We start from the raw sequence: 19,084 nt of genomic DNA on the forward strand, positions 1-19,084 counted from the left end.
GAGCACTTTGGTGTCACACGTTAAAGTCCCTTTCTGTCTCATGTAGCTGGCATCTTTCTTTGTTCACAGACCTCAATTATGTTCAGCCCGACTGTCAGAAGAGCTGTGAGTGGAAAGGTCAGCCATATGGCGTCTCTGGCTAGTGCTGACTTGATAGTCCTGTCATTTCATGCGAACGCTCCCTGGGCTCCGGAGCGCTGCGTGAGCGTAGGTGTGGGCTTCTACCTGGACTCCAGGTGTCTGTGTCACCATGTTCCCAGCACTTAGATGACTGAAACTCTAGGGACAAAGGCAGCTCTGGTTGCCATAGGAATGGCTTGATCTTGGGGCTTGGCCCAGAGCCCCCTTGGAGCCTGGTCCCCAGGGAGGACGCAATGGCTGGCCAAATACAATGGGCTATTTTTAGGGCCAGAGTCTCCTGCTGCAAGCAAACCTGCTAGCTACTCCTCTGCACCTGGCCCTCCGAGCTGGGGGCCTAAACAATGTGTCCAGCCCCTTGCCACTTCCCCGACCCACTGCCCTAGTTCTGTCTGTCATCCCTCTTTGGTTCTGCCTGTTTTGTCATCTCTGCTGGCACCATTTCTCCAGGAGCTCGAGGGACAAGGTCTCAGCAAATATCATCTAGGAAACGGTTTCCTATAGGAGTGTGTTAGTTTCCTGTGGCTACTGTAACAAAGCACCACAAACTGGGATGGCTTAAAACAACAGAAATTTATTCTCTCCCAGTTCTGGAGCTCAGAAGTCTGAAATCAAGGTGTCAGTAGGGCTGTACTTCCTCTGAAGATCTAGGCAAGAATCCATTCCATGCCTTTCTCGTAGGTTCTGGTGTTTGCTGGCGATCCTTGTCATCCCTTGGCTTGTGGCAGTCTGTCCTTCTGTCCTCACGTGGCTGTCTTCTCCTCTTGTGTGTCTGTCTCCTCCCTTCTCCTGCTAAGAAGATCAGGCATATTGGATTAAGGGTCCACCCTATTCCACTATGACCTCATCTCAACAATTCAAACATTATGAGGGAGGCATGCAGGCCTTTGAAAGTCAGAAAAAATTGATATATTAGACTTGATGTATTAGAAGGGAACCCAGGCACAGCTGTCTCCCAGACAAGACGTTAATCCAGCCTGCCTGAGCTAGTGGGGGCAGGTGAGAAGGGGAAAGTCCAGGAGGGAGATGGAGACAATGGAAGTCCATTTTGGACTCATTCAATGTTAGAAGTGGAAGGGATCCTTGCAGGAGGAGAAATTGAGGCTCAGAGAGGCAAAGTGACTTGCTTAATGTCATATGACTTCCTATTTTGTGGGATGGCTCACTGGGTTTTATATAGGAGTTCTCCCTGCGATTGTGTATGTAAAGAGAGTAAAGGAATTAAAAAATGGGTGACCCTTGGGGTTGTGCAGAAGGAGCACTGGGCTTGGAGTCTTCCTTGGTGAGACCTTGACACATGGCCACACTTAAGTGCAAAGAAGTCTGGGAAATGTGGCCCATAGCTAGGTATCTGTATTCTGAGCTACAATGCTATTTCTCTGGAGGAAGGGAAAGAGATTTTGATTAACAGCTGGCATTCTCTGCCACAAGCTAGAAGAAGGTATATGCACACACAAAAAAAATCTTCAGGGTTGTGATTGCTAATAAACTCTTCTAGGTTTGATTTGATTCACTATCAGATCAATCAATGGTGATATGCTTTAGGAAACTCAAAAAACGCAATAAGGGCAAGAAAGGGGGGATATTGAATCATGTATTTATTAAGCACCTACTATGTGCCCAGCCCTGTGCTGTTGATTGTAGGGATATCTAAGGAAAAGATATCATCCTCATCTACATGGGCCCTTGTAATTTAGTTATTAATTAAAAACACACTTGGAAAAATAAAGAACAACTAAAATGTGTTACAGACCAGGAATGCAATAGAAATTTTGGAGAGTAAGAGACCTAGGTAGACTGGGATTGTCACAGAAAGAAAGCCCTCAACTAGGTCCTAGGGATTTGGAACATACTGGAGGCAGATTATTTCAGTATGTAATGCAAGTAGGGGAGGGGAATGACATCTATTTGGCACTTGCTGTATGCCATTGTCAGGTTGTTTCAATTAATTCTCACAGCAGCCTATGATCTTTTGTCCTCATAGCTTGCCTGAAGAGCTGAGAATTGAACCCCAGTCTAATGTCAGGGTCTCAGCCCTCTCCTCTCAAAACAAACAAACAAACAAACAAACAAGCAAAAAACCCATTTTGGAACCAAATCTTCTGAATGCTTCTTAAATCATACACTCCAAGCTTTGTGTTACTATCCAGGAGAAGGTCTTGGGCTGACTGTAGATATTTCTCAGAATACATGATGGGGCGATGAAACAAAATTACATGTGTACGTGTGGGTGTATGTGAAAGAGTGACAATTTCATTGACTTTCAGCTATTTGGCTCTGGGCAGGCCGTGTACCTTCCCTGGGCTCTAATTACAAACTGTGAATCATCAGTTTAATTATCCCTGCATGTCTGCAGGGCTGAAGGTAGGGTGTTTGTGAGGGTCATATGAGGTGGGTCATGAATGAATGGTGATCATAGGGTGTGTACACATTGCCGGAGTGTTGTTTGGCCCCACAGGCCAGTGATATGTTGAATAGCATCTGGAAAGAAATAGAAAGAACATAGAAAATATCACTTCCCAGGGCGCAAAACTGGGTTTCACTCAGGGATGCCCAGTGCAGTTGGGTATCACCCTCAACTAAGATGCACGGGGCTCAGATGGCAGGTTGTTAAGGGCAGCTGGGCCCATGCCTGATGGCCTCCCCGGTGCCTAGGACTGTGACATAGCAAATTCCTTAAAGAGTGCTCACGGCTCTCTACTACCGTGTTTCCCCGAAAACGAGACCTAGCCGGACAATCAGCTCTAGTGCATTTTTTGGAGCAAAAATTGATAAAAGACTCCATCTTATTTTACTGTAATATAAGACGTGGTCTTTATAATATATAATATAATATAATATAATGTAATATAATATAATATAATATAATTTATGATATAATATACCAGATCTTATATTAATTTTTGCTCCAAAAGATGCATTAGAGCTGATTGGCTGGCTAGGTCTTGTTTTCGGGGAAACACAATAGCTCCTGAAATGGTTGGCCTGACCTCCCAACCCTGAAGCTTGAGAGGTGGTAGTTGTTACAGGACTAAATTGAAGATCCACTTTCCATGGCAGGACATAAACTACTGGATTTGTCCATTGTGTTATGGTTCTATAGTATTCAGCTTCTTTGGTTATAAAGACACTGGCCCCTGAAACTTCCTTCAGAAAAAGGGAGTTTATGGGGGCAACTGACAACACTGGAAAGCTCAGGGAAGGAAGCTGCTTTTATGTCTGTAATTTCCTTCGATCCTTGAAATACCCCTGTGACCTGGTGTTATTGACCCCATTTTACAGGGAAAGAAACTAAGGCATGGAAATGTGAAGCAATTTTCCCAGGACTAGTTATGTGGTGGGACACATAGTTAATACCAAATACACACTCTTGTGGATAACATTATATCTGATCTTTCACGTTCAATTTCATACATGAGGGAACTGATACAGAGGAGTTATAGCCCAGCCACTGCACCGAATGGAGAGATCTGGTGGCCGTTGGTCCCAGCCTGACCTTTGGATGGTCAATGCGAGTCATAGATCTTGCTTTTTCCTGAACGACTCTGGGCCATCAAGCCCCACGTAACCTAGAAGCTCTCTCTGGAATGCCAGATGGTGCCCCGTTATCACCGTGATCTTGGCCTCTGGCTGATGAGTTTGTTTCATTTGCTGCCTCTCTTTTGAGTCTGAGCACCATTCCAGCCTTTCTGTTTATCCCCGGAACTGGGAGACATAGTTATGCCTCCGTTCTGCCTCCTCTCACACACAGTGCTGCATCTTCAGACTCCTGGCTTTTCACCCTTGCCTGACCCACTCCGGCTCCAAGGCATCTTATTAGATTTAATTGGTCACTAGGCCATATCACCATAAAGATCTTTGCCTGAAATGAAGTTTGGAATCTGTACTCATTTATGTTGGCCGATAAAAGGTAATCATGTGTTTCTTTCTGTTTCTCAATGTAACAAGATAGGTATTTAAAAAAGGAAAGTGTAGGGGCTGGTGAGATGCAAGTTCTGTGAGGGTGCCCGGGGCATTTATGTTCCAGGCCAGCCCCAGCCCCCAGTCTTCTCATCTTTATGGGTCTTTAGCACCATTTTTAAGTAAATCAACCATTCAGCAAGTCTTTACTAAGTGCTTGGTGACTACAGCTCTGACTAAAGCCTCCTATGTTAGAGTCCTGGCCTCAGGGAGCTGATACTCTGGGTCATTGATGAAACAGGGAACAGAACAATACACAATGTAGTTGAAGTGCAAAGTTGGGTGGAGAAGAGCAACCTGGCGGGTGCAGATGAAAAAAGACTTAATCTAGAGTCTTGAATATAGAAGCGGGGCTCATGGAATGAGCTTGGGTTTGAATCTAGTCGGTTACAGTTTTGAATTCTGACTCTATTTCTTGTTAGCTGTGTGACTGTGAATAAGTCACTCGACCTCTCTGAGCCATATTTTCCTCATCTATTTGGGGATAATCATATCTGCTTCATGGGGTTGTACTACGACTTTAAATGAAATCGTGAATGTGACATAGCTGAGTACATACGTTCTTTCCCATCCTTCCCTGTCTCAGTTACAATTAGGCTTGCCAGTGAGTGACCGAACCAAAATATCAGTGGCTCATACAAGAACAAAGTTTATTTTTCTCTCATGTAAAAGATGCAGGTATGTGGTCCAGAGCTGGTTTTCCATGGTGTCTAGGACCCACGCTCCTTCTCTTGTGTCATTCTGCATTCATGGCCTTGATTCCCAAGGTTACATCTGGAGGTACCAGCTATCATCTCGGCATCCCAGTCAATAGGAAGAAGGAGAGAGTTACACCTTCTTCTGTTAAGGGCACACTTTAGACAATGCACACATTACTTATATATTATGACCACAGCTAGCCAGTTGTAAGGGAGGCTGTGCAATTGAGCCTCTAATCCAGATGCCACGCAAACCGAGGGTTCTATTACGTCGGATACAGTAGGAATTGGATGTTGGGGTACAGCTGGTAGTTGTTCTCATCTTTGCTTGCTTGATAAATGCCTCTTAAATTGAATGTGCCATGAGAATGGTGTGCCAGTGAGAAGAGATGAGTAAAAGAGGTCAGAGAGAGCTGGACTCAAAAGTCATCAATAAGTCAAGTTATGGGAATCAAAACAGTGTAACAGTAGTGTAAGGATCAACGAATAGATCAATCAAACAGAATAGAGAGTCCTCAAATAGACCCATACTTATATAGCTAATTCCCTTTCAGAGGCACCAAGTAATTCAATAGGTCAGTGATCGTCTTTTCAACAAACAATGCTGGAACCATGGGAGATATGTAGGGAAGAAAACAAACCTCGCATCATACACAAAATTATTTTAAGATGAATCATAGACCTAAATGTAAACACTAAAACTATAAAGCTTCTGGAAGAAAATGTGGGGAAAAAATATCAACAACTTTGGGATACTTAGGACCAAAAAAGTCCTAACCTTATAAAAAAATATGGGTACTTTGAACTCCATCGAAATTAAAAACTTCTGCTCTTCAAAAGACATTATTAAGAAAATGAAAAGGTGAGCTACTGACAGGGAAAAAATATCTGCTTACATATGTCAGACAAAGAACCCACATCCAGAGAATATGAAGAACACTTCTAATCCAAGAATAAAATGACAAACAACCTTATTAAAAAGCAGTGGGTAAAGGACCTGAGCAGATACTTCACGAAGGAAGATATACAAATGGCCAAGAAGCACATGAAAAAGCATGTAACATCAGTGCTAATCAAAGAAATGCAAATTAAAGCTATTAAAAGCATGGTAAGAGTATGTGGAAGAATTGAAATTCTCATACTTTGCTGGTGCAGGAATACAATGGTGCATCCATTTTGGAAAACAAATTGGCATTTTTAAAAATAAAGTTAAACATATACAAACCTTATGACTCAGCAAGAGAAAAGAAAATACTTGTTCACAAAAATACTTGTACAAAAATATTCATAGCAGCTTTATTCGTAATGGCCCAAACTAGGAACAACCCGTATTGCCATCAACCAGAGGATGGATTAATAAATTGTGATACATCCATGTAATGGATTACTAGTCCAGAAACAAAAAGGAATATTGTTGACACATTATAGAAATTTTGATGAATGAAAAAAGCCAGACACAAAAGGGTATACTGAATGCTTTCATCTTAATGCAATATTAGAAGAGATATAATTAACCTATAGTGATAGAAATCAGAACCATGGTTGCTAAGGGTAATGTGGTGGTGAGAGTTGAGTAGGAAAGGGCAGGAAAGAACATTCTGGAGTATTAGAATATTCTATATCTTGATTGGGGTGGTGGTTACATGAGTGAATACATGTGAAAATTCAGATATATGTCAAAATTCATCAAAATGCACAAAATTTGTTCATTTATTACATGTAAATTATATCTCAGTAAAAATATATGTATAGAAAGAATTTATTATCAAGTATAACACTCCTTCGACATAGGCTGTTGTGTTCTTGTCATGGTTTTAACACAAATCTTGGGTGATATAGCTCATTGTTTTACAACAGGCTGTTAAGTGAGCCAAGAGAGGTGCTGACGGTGTCACAAATTTGATTCTAGTGAGTGTATGTTAATCTATCTTAAGGAGCCCTTCGGCAAGCCAAGGCTTGGCCTTGGGTACACACGCACGTGCTATGATTTCAGAGTGACCAGAAGTTGACTCATCCCAAAATCCTTTGCACACTGGAGTGACATAACCAAAATATCAGTGGCTCAGATAAGAACGAAGTTTATTTTTCCGTCTTGTAAAAGATGCAGGTATGTGGTCCTGAATTTAGTTAAGCATTGTCCTTTCCCTGTTTTCTCCTCATGATGGGAGTAGCAATATACTGAAACCCCTATATGAGGTGTAAGTGAGTGTATCAGATGCTGTCCACCCAGGACTGGCTACATAATTTTGGGGCCCAGTGCAACATAACTACACAGGACCCTGTTTGAAAAATTTTAAGAATTTCATGATGATGACAGCAGAGCATTCAACCAAGCACTGGCTCTTTTAAGTGCAACTTCTGTGTGATTGTGTAGGCTGCATGACCATGCAGCCAGCCCTGTGCAGCCAGCGGTGGTGTTAGGGTCCTGAAAGGTGGAAAGACTAAAGGCAACCCCATGGGGTTTCTCAAATGTGATCTGTGGGCCATCTGCATCCAAATCATGGTTAAAATGTAGATTCCCACTCCAGAGTTATGCGTCAGCATCTCTGGAGGCAGGGCCCAGGGACCTGAATTTAAGAAGGCTCTTTAGAGATGTTCATGGGCCAAGGAAATTAGAAATCAGGGTAAGGATATGTCGGGAAGACACCCAGCCAGTTTCATTGCTCTTTTGGGTTGACCTCTGATATGGCCAGGGGGCTGACACAGGCACATGGCACAGGGTGGAGCTTCCTGCTACAGCCCCTGTTTCTGTCCATCTAGGCTTTTTTGCACACACCAGGCTGGCTCTGTTCTTGGCTTTGATGATAAGAGAAGACGTGAGTCCTGCCTTCTAGGAACTCCTGGTCCCATAGAAGAGGACCACCCAGGAGTGTGACAAGCTCTATTGCACGGTGGGGAGTCCTCAATGCCACCAGAGAGGCCCAGATGGCATCATATCCAGATTGGGGATAGTGGAGGCAATCAGAGAAAGGTTTCCTAGAGGAGGCAGTGTTTCAGTGGGTCATTTGAAACACGAGCCAACTGGTTACAAGGAGGTAAGTGTGAGGCATTCTGGGTGAGAGAAGATAAGAGCAGAGTTGGACTGATGGGAGAACACCACACAGGCACAGAGTATGGAAGGAATTCTGTGTTAGCTGTGAGCAGGTAGCGTGTCTGGAAACCGAGGGCCCTGACTCTCCCTGCAGAAGCAAAGAGGGCCAGACTCCCTTCTCCCTGGAGGTGGTGATAAAGCCACAGAGCGAGACCAGGCTCTGTCAGCTGGATACTCCCACCGGGGACTGGGAGCCTGAAGGCTGATGTGCAGTGGTGGGGACATTTAGAGGTTATTCATGGAGGGTGTAGGGCTGTTGGATGGTGGCAAGTGGCCAGTGGTGGAGGTGCCAGTAGTGGCATGCTAGTTAGACCACCCCCCAGCACACATGACTTTATCTCTGCCCTTTGTAGGCCAACTTCCCCAGTCTTCCCATCGATTCTATGAGCTCCCTAATGTCCTAATAGGTTCTTTGCGTCTTAAGTTCACCATGGTCACTTCCTGTGGTTGGCAGCCAAGACCCCGGATGCAGAATGGTCACCTGGGGCCTGATGATGAGACCCTGTAAGGCCAGGGCGAGGAGAAGACAGACACTGGGGAGCCACGGGAAGTGCTTGAGCAAAGGAGTGCCTGCAGATCCAGGAAGAGTCATCAGTAGACTGAACAGGGGAGGAACAAGGCTGTGGGTGCCCTGGGGAGCTGACCCAGGACAGTAATAGTGACGACGGAGAAAACAGCATTGTGACAAGAGTCACAAGAGTAGAGCTGACAGGATTTTGCAGCTGGCTGGATGTGGCAGGGCAGCGGGGGGAACTTTCCTCAGAGAATATACATGGCCGCATATTTCCTCTCTGTGGTCTCAATAACCATCTCATCTGTTTCAATTTATGGTCTGGTGGGGGGAAGGTTGTAGATCAAGGGGTGCTGGTCTAGCTCTCCAGCCCCATCTGGGTGGTGACCTCCCCTTCGAGCTGTGGTCTGCATGTGAGCAGGCAGGAGGGCTTAGGAACGATTAGCTTCTAAGGGGAGGGGAAGAAGCGACCCTTAATTCCTCTTTAATAACATATGTCAGTAGGTAACGTTTTCAATATGTCACTGTGTCTGCAGCTTCGGTCAGCGGGTCGCTATCATTTTTGAGCAATAAACAAAAGACTGCTTTTAATTACTTCTGTGAAATTGCCTGACCCATGTATGATTAAATATTCATTATGTAGAACGAGGCATCCTCTTTGTATGTAGACCCATATTAAATTTAGCTAGCAACCAACCCGCTGACCGAATAGTACTAATAAATTTCTTGTAATGGCCCGCAGCTTTTCCCGATTGCTCCATCTCGTCTCTTTCAACCCCTCTCTCCAGGTCCCTGTCTCTGTCTTGGCCTAACTATCTCTGCCACTTTTTTAAAAAAAGAATTGAGATGAAATTCACAGAACATACAATTAATCATTTTAATGAGTACAGTTCAGTGGCATTTAGTGCAGTCACGATGTTGTGCAACCACCACCCTGTCTAGTTTCAGATTTTTTCATTCCCCCCAAGCAGAACATCTCAGATCCATTAAGTAAGCACTGTCCATTCCCTCTTCCTTCTGTTCCCTGGCAATCATTCTGCTTCCTGTCTCTATGGATTTGCCTATTCTGTATTTTTCATATAAAAGGAATCATGTAATATGTGACCTTCTGTGTCTGACTTCTTTAACTTAGTGTAATGTTTTTTTGAGAGTCACCTAAGTTGTAGCATGTATTTATTCCTTTTTATGAGTAAATGATATTCCATTGTATGGACAGACCACAATTTGTTTATAAATTCTTCTGCCTTTTGGCTATTCCTCCTTTTGGCTATTATGAATAGTGCTGCAATGAACATTTGAGTACAAATTACTATGTGGTCATAGTAAATAAATAAATACTGAGGAGTTAAAATTGCCGGGTCATATATTAATTCTATGCTTAACTTTTCGAGGAACTGCCATACTATTTTCCACAGTAGCTGCATCATTTTACATCACCCTCTCCCAGGATGTTATGAGGGTTCCTATTTCTCCATATTGTTGACTATAGCCATCCTAGTGAGTATGAAGTGATATCTCATTGGTTTTGATTTGTATTTTATCAGTGACCAGCGATGTTGAAGATTTTTTTATGTGCTTGCTGGCCATTTGTTTTTGGAGAAATATCTATTCAAATCCTTTTCTCTTTTATTAATTGGTTTGTTTGTCTTTTTGTGGTTGTATTATAAGAGTTCTTTATGTATTCTGAGTACTTATCACACATATGATTGGCAAATATTATCCCATTCTTAAGGTTGTCTTTTCACACTTTAATAATGTACTTTGATGCACAAAATTTTTCATTTTTGTGAAGTACAAATTTATCATTTTTTTCTTTTGTTGCTTGTGCTGTTAGTGTCAAATCTAAGAATCCATTGCTAAATCCAAGCTCGTGAAGATTTACCTCTATGTTTTCTTCTAATAGATCTATAAAGTTTTTGCTCTTATATTTAAGTTGTTGATCCATTTGGGTTAATTTTTGAATATGGTGTGAGGTAAGGGTCCAACCTCACTCTTTTGCATGTTGCTATCCAGTCGCCCTGTTGAAGAGACTGTTCTTTCTTCCACTGAATGGTCTTGGTGCTCACATAGAAAATTCTGTCAGTCTTTGTCTCTTCCTATTTCCCTGTCTTTCTTGTCTCTCTCACTTGATCTCCCCCTGTCTCCACCTTTTTCATATCTTGCAGACTTAAATTTACTATGCACATTCCTTATTTGTTGTCTTGTGATTCTAGCATCCCACATGGGAGGGAAATGATGGAATTTGGATGTGGCCTGGGGAAAGTAATCATCAAGATAAAGAGATGCTAAGGAAGGAGAGAACATGGAATCACTTGCCTGCTAAATGCTTTGGCACAGAGGAACAGAGGGGACTCAGGGCTGGAGTAAGAGTGGAGGGTTGGGTCTTTCTTTTTAAAACCAGATCAGGATTACTGTAAATATTTGTACATTGTTTTATTAACATCCTGAGTCCACCTCTTGATTTTCCATTTCAGTTAGACTTTGTGGAAAATTAACTCTATTAAATTAATATATGATTCAACTATCTTAAGTTTTTTCTTTCTCTCTCATTTTTTCTATTTCTCCTTTCCTCTAATTCCCTTATTATTCAAGAGTGGCCACATAGCATTTTGGGAAACTGAACTGGGACTCATTTTAATCCAGACCAGGTATACTTTTTCTTTTTTAAAAAAGATTTTATTGGGGAAGGGGAACAGGACTTTATTGGGGAACAGTGTGTACTGTTGCCAAAATCCCCTGGCAACCTTGTGGTTGAGAGGATGCACTCCAACCAACTGAGCCATCTGGGAGAAAGGTGCTGTGTTCAACCTTAGTTGCAGGCGGCGCTGCCCACTATTCCTTGCGGGAGTCGAGGAATTCAACTGGCAACCTTGTGGTTGAGAGTCTACTGGCCCATGTGGGAATCGAACTGGCAGCCTTCGGAGTTAGGAGCATGGAGCTCTAACCGTCTGAGCCACCGGTCCGGCCTCCAGACCAGGGATACTATTTACTAGCCTCACTCGGGGCAAGTAATACCACCTCTCTGGGATTCATTTTCCTCATTTGTAAAATGAACAGTGAACGTGAAAGTACTGAATAAACTGCAGAGTAAGGGTTATTATTATAATAATTATGGTCCAAGTAATTTATTGTTGTTTTAAAGTCACAAGGGTCAGAGACAGAAGTGACAAGTTGCAGAAAATCATGGGGAGTTTTCCTTCAGTGAGAGAGGACGCTGCAGAGCCGTGACGTGGGAGAGAACAGTGACTAAGAACCTCACTGGTGACTCCATCCACATTCTCTTCACCTGACCAACCTCTGACTTCCTGGAAGCTCCCTAGAGATCACTGAGCCCTACCTGCTTATTTTAAAGGCAAAGAAAATAAGCCCAGGAAGGAATTTGTTCAAGGCCTCACAAGCATGAGTGACGAGTCTGTCCTCCCACCCAGACATCTGAGTCTGTTCAGGAGGACCTTCTGTCTCTTCAGACAGCTCGCTGGTGGTGTTGCTCATCCTCAGGCAGCATTACTTCTTTTCTGGGAAGCTGGCATCTCCTAGGACACAGAAAAGAGATGAGGAATCTATAGGGGCCACAGGGCCCCATAAAATCCCAAAGGCTACCCCATCCACCTATTGTAGTTGGAAGGGAATTACTTTAGCAGGAGCATGTTTGGGGCTCAGCGTATTTGTTTTTTAATAAAATATTCCAGACATGAAAAACTATATATCCATTTTAAGAAACAAACAAGGAAAAATGAATTCGGTCAAGTTGCAGGATGCAAAATCAACACGCAAAAATCACTTGCATTTTTAGCCACTAACAATGAAAAATTTGAAAAGGAAATTAAGAAAAATTTTTTATTTACAATAGCATCAAAAAATAATAAGATGCTTAGGAATAAACGTAACCAAAAGGTGAAAGATTTGTATACTGAAAAGACCTTACTGAAAGAAATTGGAGAAGACATAAATTAATGGAAAAACATTCTATGTTTATGGACAGAAACACTTAAAATTAAGATTTCAGTATGTCAATACTACCCCAAATGATCTTTAGATGCAGTGTAATCCCTATCAAAATCCCAATGATTTTTTTTTTTGAGAAATAGAAAAATCCATCTTAAAATTCATATGAAATCTCAAGAGAGCCTGGATAACCAAAATAACCTTAAAAAGAAAACAAAGTTGGAGGTCTCACACTTCTGATTTCAAAACTTACTACAAATAATGGCAATCAAAACAGCGTGGTACTAGCATAAAGACAGGCATATAGACAAATGAAGTAAAATAAAGAACACAGAAACAAACTCTTGCATAGATGAGCAAATGATTTTTAATAGGGTGCCAAGACTATTCAATGGGGAAAGCACAGTCTTTTCAACACATGATATCAGGAAAACTGAATACCCACATGCAAAAAAAAAATGAAGTTGAACCTTTGTCTTACCTCATATATAAAAATTAACTCAAAACAGATCGAAGACTTAATTGTAAAATCTAAAACTACAAAACTTTTAGAAGACAATATAAGAGAAGGACTTCAAGACATTGGATTTGGCAAAGATTTCTTGGATATGACACCAAAAGCACAGGCAATACAAGAAAACAAATAAAATGGACTTAATCAAAATTTTAAAAATTTGTGCTTCAAAGGACACTATCAATAGAGTGAAAAAGCAATCCATGGAATGGGAGAATATATTTGCAAATCATACATTTGATAAAGATTGATATCCAGAATATATAAAAACTACAACTCAGCCACAACAAAACAAGCCAATTAAAAAACGGGTGAAGGACTTGAATAGATATTTCTTCAAAGAAGATATACAAATGACTCTTAAACACATGAAAAGATATTCAACATTACTAATCATTAGGGAAATGCAAATCAAAACCAAAATGAGATACCACTACACACTCATTAGGATGGCTATTATGAAAAAATAAACCTCAGAATATAACAACTGTTGGCAAGGGTGTGGGGAAATTGGAACCCTTGTGCATTGTGGGTGGGAATGTAAAGTGGTGTGGCCATTGTGGAAAACAGTATGGCAATTCCTCAAAAAAATTAAACATAGATTTATCATATGCAATTCCACTCTGTGCATATACCCAAAAGATGTGAAAGCAAGGTCTTGAACAGGTGTTTGTATACCCATGTTTACAGGCGCTCTATTCACAATAGCAGAAAGGTGGAAGCAACCCAAGTGTCCATTGATGGATGAATAGATAAACAAGATGTGATGTATACATACAATGGAATGTTATTCAGCCTTTAAAAGGAAGGAAATTCTGACACACGCAACAACATAGATGAACATTGAAGACATTATACTAAGGGAAATAAGCCAGTCATGAAAGGAGTCATACAGATATTGCATGATTCCACCTATATGAGGTACCTGAAACAGTCAAAGTCACATAAACAGGAAGTAGAGTGGTGGTTATTAGGGCTGGGGGGAGGGGAATGCGGAGCTAGTCTTTAATGGGTACAGAGTTTCAGTTGGGGAACATGGAAAAGTTCTGGATATGAATGGTGGTGATGGTCGCACAGCGATGTGAATGTACTTAATGCCACAGAACTGTATTCTTGAAAATGGTTAAAATGGTAAATTTTATGTTATATATATTTTACCACAATTTAAAAAAAAAAGATAGAAATAAACAAGCAGAGGAGGAGACTATTCTCCAAAAGTGGAGCCTTTTCTCCAATAGTCTTCAGGTATTGTAGACATGAGAGTTTACTCTGAAAGCAGTACTTGCTGGGGAAACTGAGCCATGGAAAGGCAAGCCCTGGACTCTCCTGGAGAAGGGACCAAAGGCCTCTGAGGAGGTGTCCACTTCCCTGGCATCAGAAGCACAGGCTCAGCTGGCCCTGTCCAGCCCTGCCCGGCTCTGCCCAGGAGCTCAGAAGCCTTGAGGGTTGGCTAAACTTGAATGCCTCTTCCACGGTGTCCCCATGACAGCTTTTTGGAGGCTTCCCAGCCTCAGACCATTACAAGAAAATATTTTGAGAGGGTTTCTCTGTCGTGCCACCCAAAGCAATCAAAATTTAATTTTTATTTAAAAACTGATAGTCCAGTTATTGGAAAACTTCTAAGCATGTTTGGAACAACTCGTCCATATGCATTTACTTCTTCAATTGTAAATTTTATGAAATCTAAATACAGATCAAGTGTTTCCAATGTAAACAGTGTCTGAATTGAGATGTGCTGAAAGATATGCTAAAAAACACATCGAGTTTTGAAGACGCAGTACAAAAAAACGTGAAATAGCTGATTAATAATTTGATATATGGATTACATGTTGACATAATAATGTTTTTGACTATATTGGGTTAAATAAAAATATTACTAATATTGATTTCACCTTTTCACCTTTTTGCCTTTTCTTAATGTAGATACTATAAAATTGCAAATTACTTATGTGGCTTGCATTATATTTCTATTGGATGGTGCTGGATTAGAGTACCGAGAAACTCGGATTAGCTGAGAAATTTGCACAGCTCGTTAAGTGGCAGAACCAGAATTTCAACCTAACGCTGGAGCTCTCGCTTTTTCAGTGAATTGGAAAACATTGTTGGTTTGCTGTAGGGTCTCCAACAAAACCTGCCGGGGAGGAAGCAGCATTTCTCACCCTAAGCTCCACAGGGTCCCAGCATCTGTGCCCAAAGCACTGCTCCAGGAGAGGGGAGGGCTGTGAGTGAGCCTCCAGGACTGGACACTCCTTCGTACAACCACCAACCAGTTCCACCAGAGAGCCCTGCTTTTAATGATTTCTCTTATACACCAGGCATGAGATTTCATTTGGGAACATGGTTTCTATTTAGAGAAAGAAAAGCTTGAAGACCCTTGGTGAAGAGGGAAGTCTTTGGACTCACACAGACCTCATATTTAGGAGCTGCTTGATGTGGCTTGGGCAAGTTCACCACTCCGGGCCTCAGTGTCCTCATCTGTAAAAGGCGGATTGCGGTTACCTGTCCTGAAGGGTCAGGACAATAATGAGATAATGGAGGATACAGTGCATGAGTCGCGGCAGGTGTGCAATGAATACACCTCCTCTCTCCTCCCCTCGGGGCTGCCCTGGACTCAGTTCTGACTGTGTGTGTGTGTGTGTGTGTGTGTGTGTGTGTGTGTGTGTGTGTAGTGTGTCCTGAATATGCATGGATATGAAGTGATGGTCTTTTTTACTCTAGTAGTTTCTTGTCTCCTGTTTTCCCTATGCATGGTAAGCACTGCACGTAGGACTTTATTTGATCGCATGAGCTTTTTCTCTGCCTGTTTGATGAGAAACAGAGGCCTGAAGGGGGCAGCATGTGGCCATTACTTCCTCTGTGAGGGACTGGCTGGAGGGCTCAGGGGCTCAGGGTCTTTGCAAGAAATCAGAACCTTCCCAGGCATAGGGGAGCACTGGGGATTTCTGGAAGGAGCCTCAGTTTTGGTGTTGAGATGCTCATTATTATAGTCTGTAAGTGATGTTGGTAAAATTGGGGTCCTTGGACTTCCTGGTCTCCCAGCCGCTGTGGTCCAGCCTACCTCTTCTCCAATCTCTCTAGGACCCATTTATAAAATCTCCCAACTTCAGACCTGAGAAAAACCTAAATGGGGATCTAACCCCAACATATCATTTTACCAACGCAGGTGGCATTGCAAGGTAGGTCTGTGTGTATCCCCATCTTACAGAAGAGAAAACAGAGGCTAAGAGAGGTTAAGTGATATTGCTAGGTCCTATAGATAAGAAGTGACATACTAACTTTCTTTTGTTTGCAGGCAACAGAAAGTGACTAGTCAGCTTAAGCCCAGGGGAGAAGCATGGTTTCTGGGGCATCTCATAGATGACAAGAGACGTGACTGGCTTGGCCCTGCAGGGTGGGTCCCCGGGCTGCGCAAGAGCACAGCGGTAGTTTGTAGCCTTTCTCGTCTGGAAGCGCCTGCACGAATACCATGCCAGTGCCAGCTCCACCCTGGCCCTGGGTCTCTCAGATCTAGAATTCAGGTTCTTGGGAGAGAGGTTCTGAATGGACCCTCCTGGATCAGTCTGCAGTGGTCAGGGTCAGGGTCACTAGGACAGATGTGGAAAAATTGCTTCGGGCCCTGCAGCGACATCCAGGTGTCCACTTCTGGTCTACGCTGGTCTCTGACTCTCAGCCAGAGCCTTTGCTCTGTGCACACAGCGCTGTCAGGTAGCCACAGGCTAATTCCAGGAACAGGCAGCCAGGAAACTAAAGGTGCTAATTGCAATTTTGTAAAGGATGTCCAGAAACCAAAGGCCTTTGGGTTCTAAAAGACCTGATTCTCCCAAATGATGGAAAGTCTAGGCATTGTAACAGATGGCACTAGTAATAAGGAGCCCCTGCCTGGTAATTCCCGTCACACCGCTCAAGGGTGCCTCCAACTCATGAAGTTCCCCTGTTTATCTTGCTTCCTCTTGTCCCCCAACTCCTTTCCATCTCCCTCTCCAAGGATTTAGTAATATGTTGTCTAGACACTACTGCTGCTGTTTCTCCTCCATTAATCCATTTTAATTGGAAAGTTATCATAATGCAAACTCTCTTTGGTATTATTTGCAGCTCTGCTTTATTAGAACTTCACCAACTCGCTTCCCCAGCAAATTAAACTTGCAATGGAAGCAATGAGATCAGCTGCTCATATTAAATCAGGCTGCGCGTTGTTAAGTGGGGTTGGGAATAAGGCTTCCTCAGCTGGGTGGGGTGCCACTGCCGGAGGCGTTCACAACGGCACCATTGTTTCTATGCTGGGGATTTGCCCTCTGTGCCCAGTTCTCCTGTTTTTGGCTGAGCACCGTGTGATGGAAATTAGAGACGGGAAGAGAGAGAGGACAAAAAGCCTGTGGTGATATTTGGCCTCTCACTCAAATCTCAGGGCAAACGGCAATGATGATGAGAATGCACATGGGCCTACCACTTGATATATTGCAAAGCACGTTCATTCAGTCCTTGGAACCCTGAGAAGTGGGTATTCCCATTTCCTTTACACAGAGCTGGAAACCAAGGCTCAGAGAGGGTAACTGAACTTGCTCAGGGTTGTATAGGCAACACTGCAGGTGAGGGTTGTGTAGCAGATGTGGGAGAGCAGATGCCATGTCCTCTTGAGTGTAAAACTATGGCATCCCCAGGGGAAAAACTCAGACCAAAGTAAGCCAACACCTCTCTCAGGGCCAATCCTGGAACAGATTCCTTTTAGGTTGATGGGATAAAAGGCCGTTAATAAAGTGATTATCCTATTTGTGGATTATCCACCACCCCAGTGTCTACCTTTTCCTGTTTACCCGATTAATAGAACAACATGGCAGACATTCTTTCCTACCTACCCGACAGACTTATCTTCTACTTCCTTGCTACTAGAAACCCAATTTTGTTAGGCAGAAATGTGCCCAGCCCAGAGGAAGATTCATGATTGGCCTAAACCAGTTATGGAATTCTGTTTCCCTTTGCTGGTGATGGGCCTAGAAGCGTGTGCCTCAATTCTGGCCAATTATACATGATGGAAAGACTTCCAGGGCCTTCTGGGAAAAAGTCTCCTCTCATGACAAAGTGGTGTGGAGAGGAAGGCTTTTGCTTCCATTCCTCTCTTCCGGTATGGACACAATTTGTGTTGGTTTTAAAAATATGTCCGCCAAATCTTGACCGTTCTCCCTTCCAAAGGTGGAGCCTAATTCCCCTCCCCGTGACTGTGGGCCAGAGTTAGTGACTTGATTCCAATGAGGAGAATGTGACAGAAGTATATGTGTGTGCCTTTTGAAGATAGGTCAAAGAAAGACATTGATGTGTCAGCTTTGTTCTCATGGATCGCCCATCCTGGGGGAAGCCAGCTGCCACATTATGAGGATTCTCAAACAGCCTGTGGAGGGGCCCACGTGGGGAGAAACCGAGGCCTCCTCCCGATAACCAGCACCAACTTGCCAGCCACGTGAGTGAGCCATCCTAGAAGCTCATTCTCCAGGCCCAGCCAAGCCTTTGCATGGCTGCCACCTCATGAGAGACTTCAAGCCAGAATCCCCCCATTCCCTGCCACCCCGCACAAGCTGCTTCAGAATTTCTAATCTATAGAACTGTGTGAGATCATAATTGTTTATTGTTGTTTTAAGCTACTATGTTTTGGGGTCGTTTGTTACATAGCCATAGATGGTGAATACATTGCCATGCAGCCATCTTGGAACCATGAGATGACAAGGGGTTATCTATGTTGAGACTTCCTGTTACATGAAATAATAATTCACTGTTAGCCAGGGATTTGGTTACTTGTGGAGGAAGCCCACCAGCCCCCTACTGTCGCAGCCTCGGGGAGATACCGGCTACTTTAGTCACATTTCATTGTCCAGCAAAGCCCACATGGCCTCCTCCCAACTAGAAGGGAAGCAGGGAAATGCATAGGAGTCCAGGAACGGGCTCCTAGGAGGTGGAGGTGGGCATGAGTTAGGCACAAAGGACGGGTAGAATTTAGATGGAGAGAGAAGAGGGAGAGGAGGCATTTTAGCGGAACAGGCCAAGGACAGCAGTGGATGATGAGAGTAAAATCACCATCCTTCCCAATGGACCCATCGGGGGGCTGGCTGGAGCTCCCTGTGATCCTCCTCACTGAGGGTGACGTGGGCCTAGCTGAGGGGAAATGCCTCGGATTCCTCAGTTCCCAGTGCAGGGGTTTCTTGTGGGAGTCTCTGCAGCTCTTTCCAACTCAGCCTGTG

General features: G+C 43.2%; 1 long non-coding RNA gene across 1 annotated transcript in view; it reads right to left on the minus strand.

Moving 5' to 3' along the window:
- Window positions 1-723: 723 nt before the first annotated feature.
- The window catches only part of LOC141570379 (uncharacterized), a 49,008-nt gene continuing 30,647 nt past the window's right edge, over window positions 724-19,084 (minus strand). Inside the window, exons 2-3 of the long non-coding RNA XR_012494383.1 lie at window positions 11,794-11,931; window positions 724-930 (exon numbers count right to left, since the gene is read on the minus strand). This is a non-coding gene — a long non-coding RNA (uncharacterized LOC141570379). The remainder of the gene's footprint in view (window positions 931-11,793; window positions 11,932-19,084) is intronic.

The sequence above is a fragment of the Rhinolophus sinicus genome, linkage group LG03, assembly GCF_036562045.2.
Source record: "Rhinolophus sinicus isolate RSC01 linkage group LG03, ASM3656204v1, whole genome shotgun sequence".
NCBI lineage: Eukaryota > Metazoa > Chordata > Mammalia > Chiroptera > Rhinolophidae > Rhinolophus > Rhinolophus sinicus.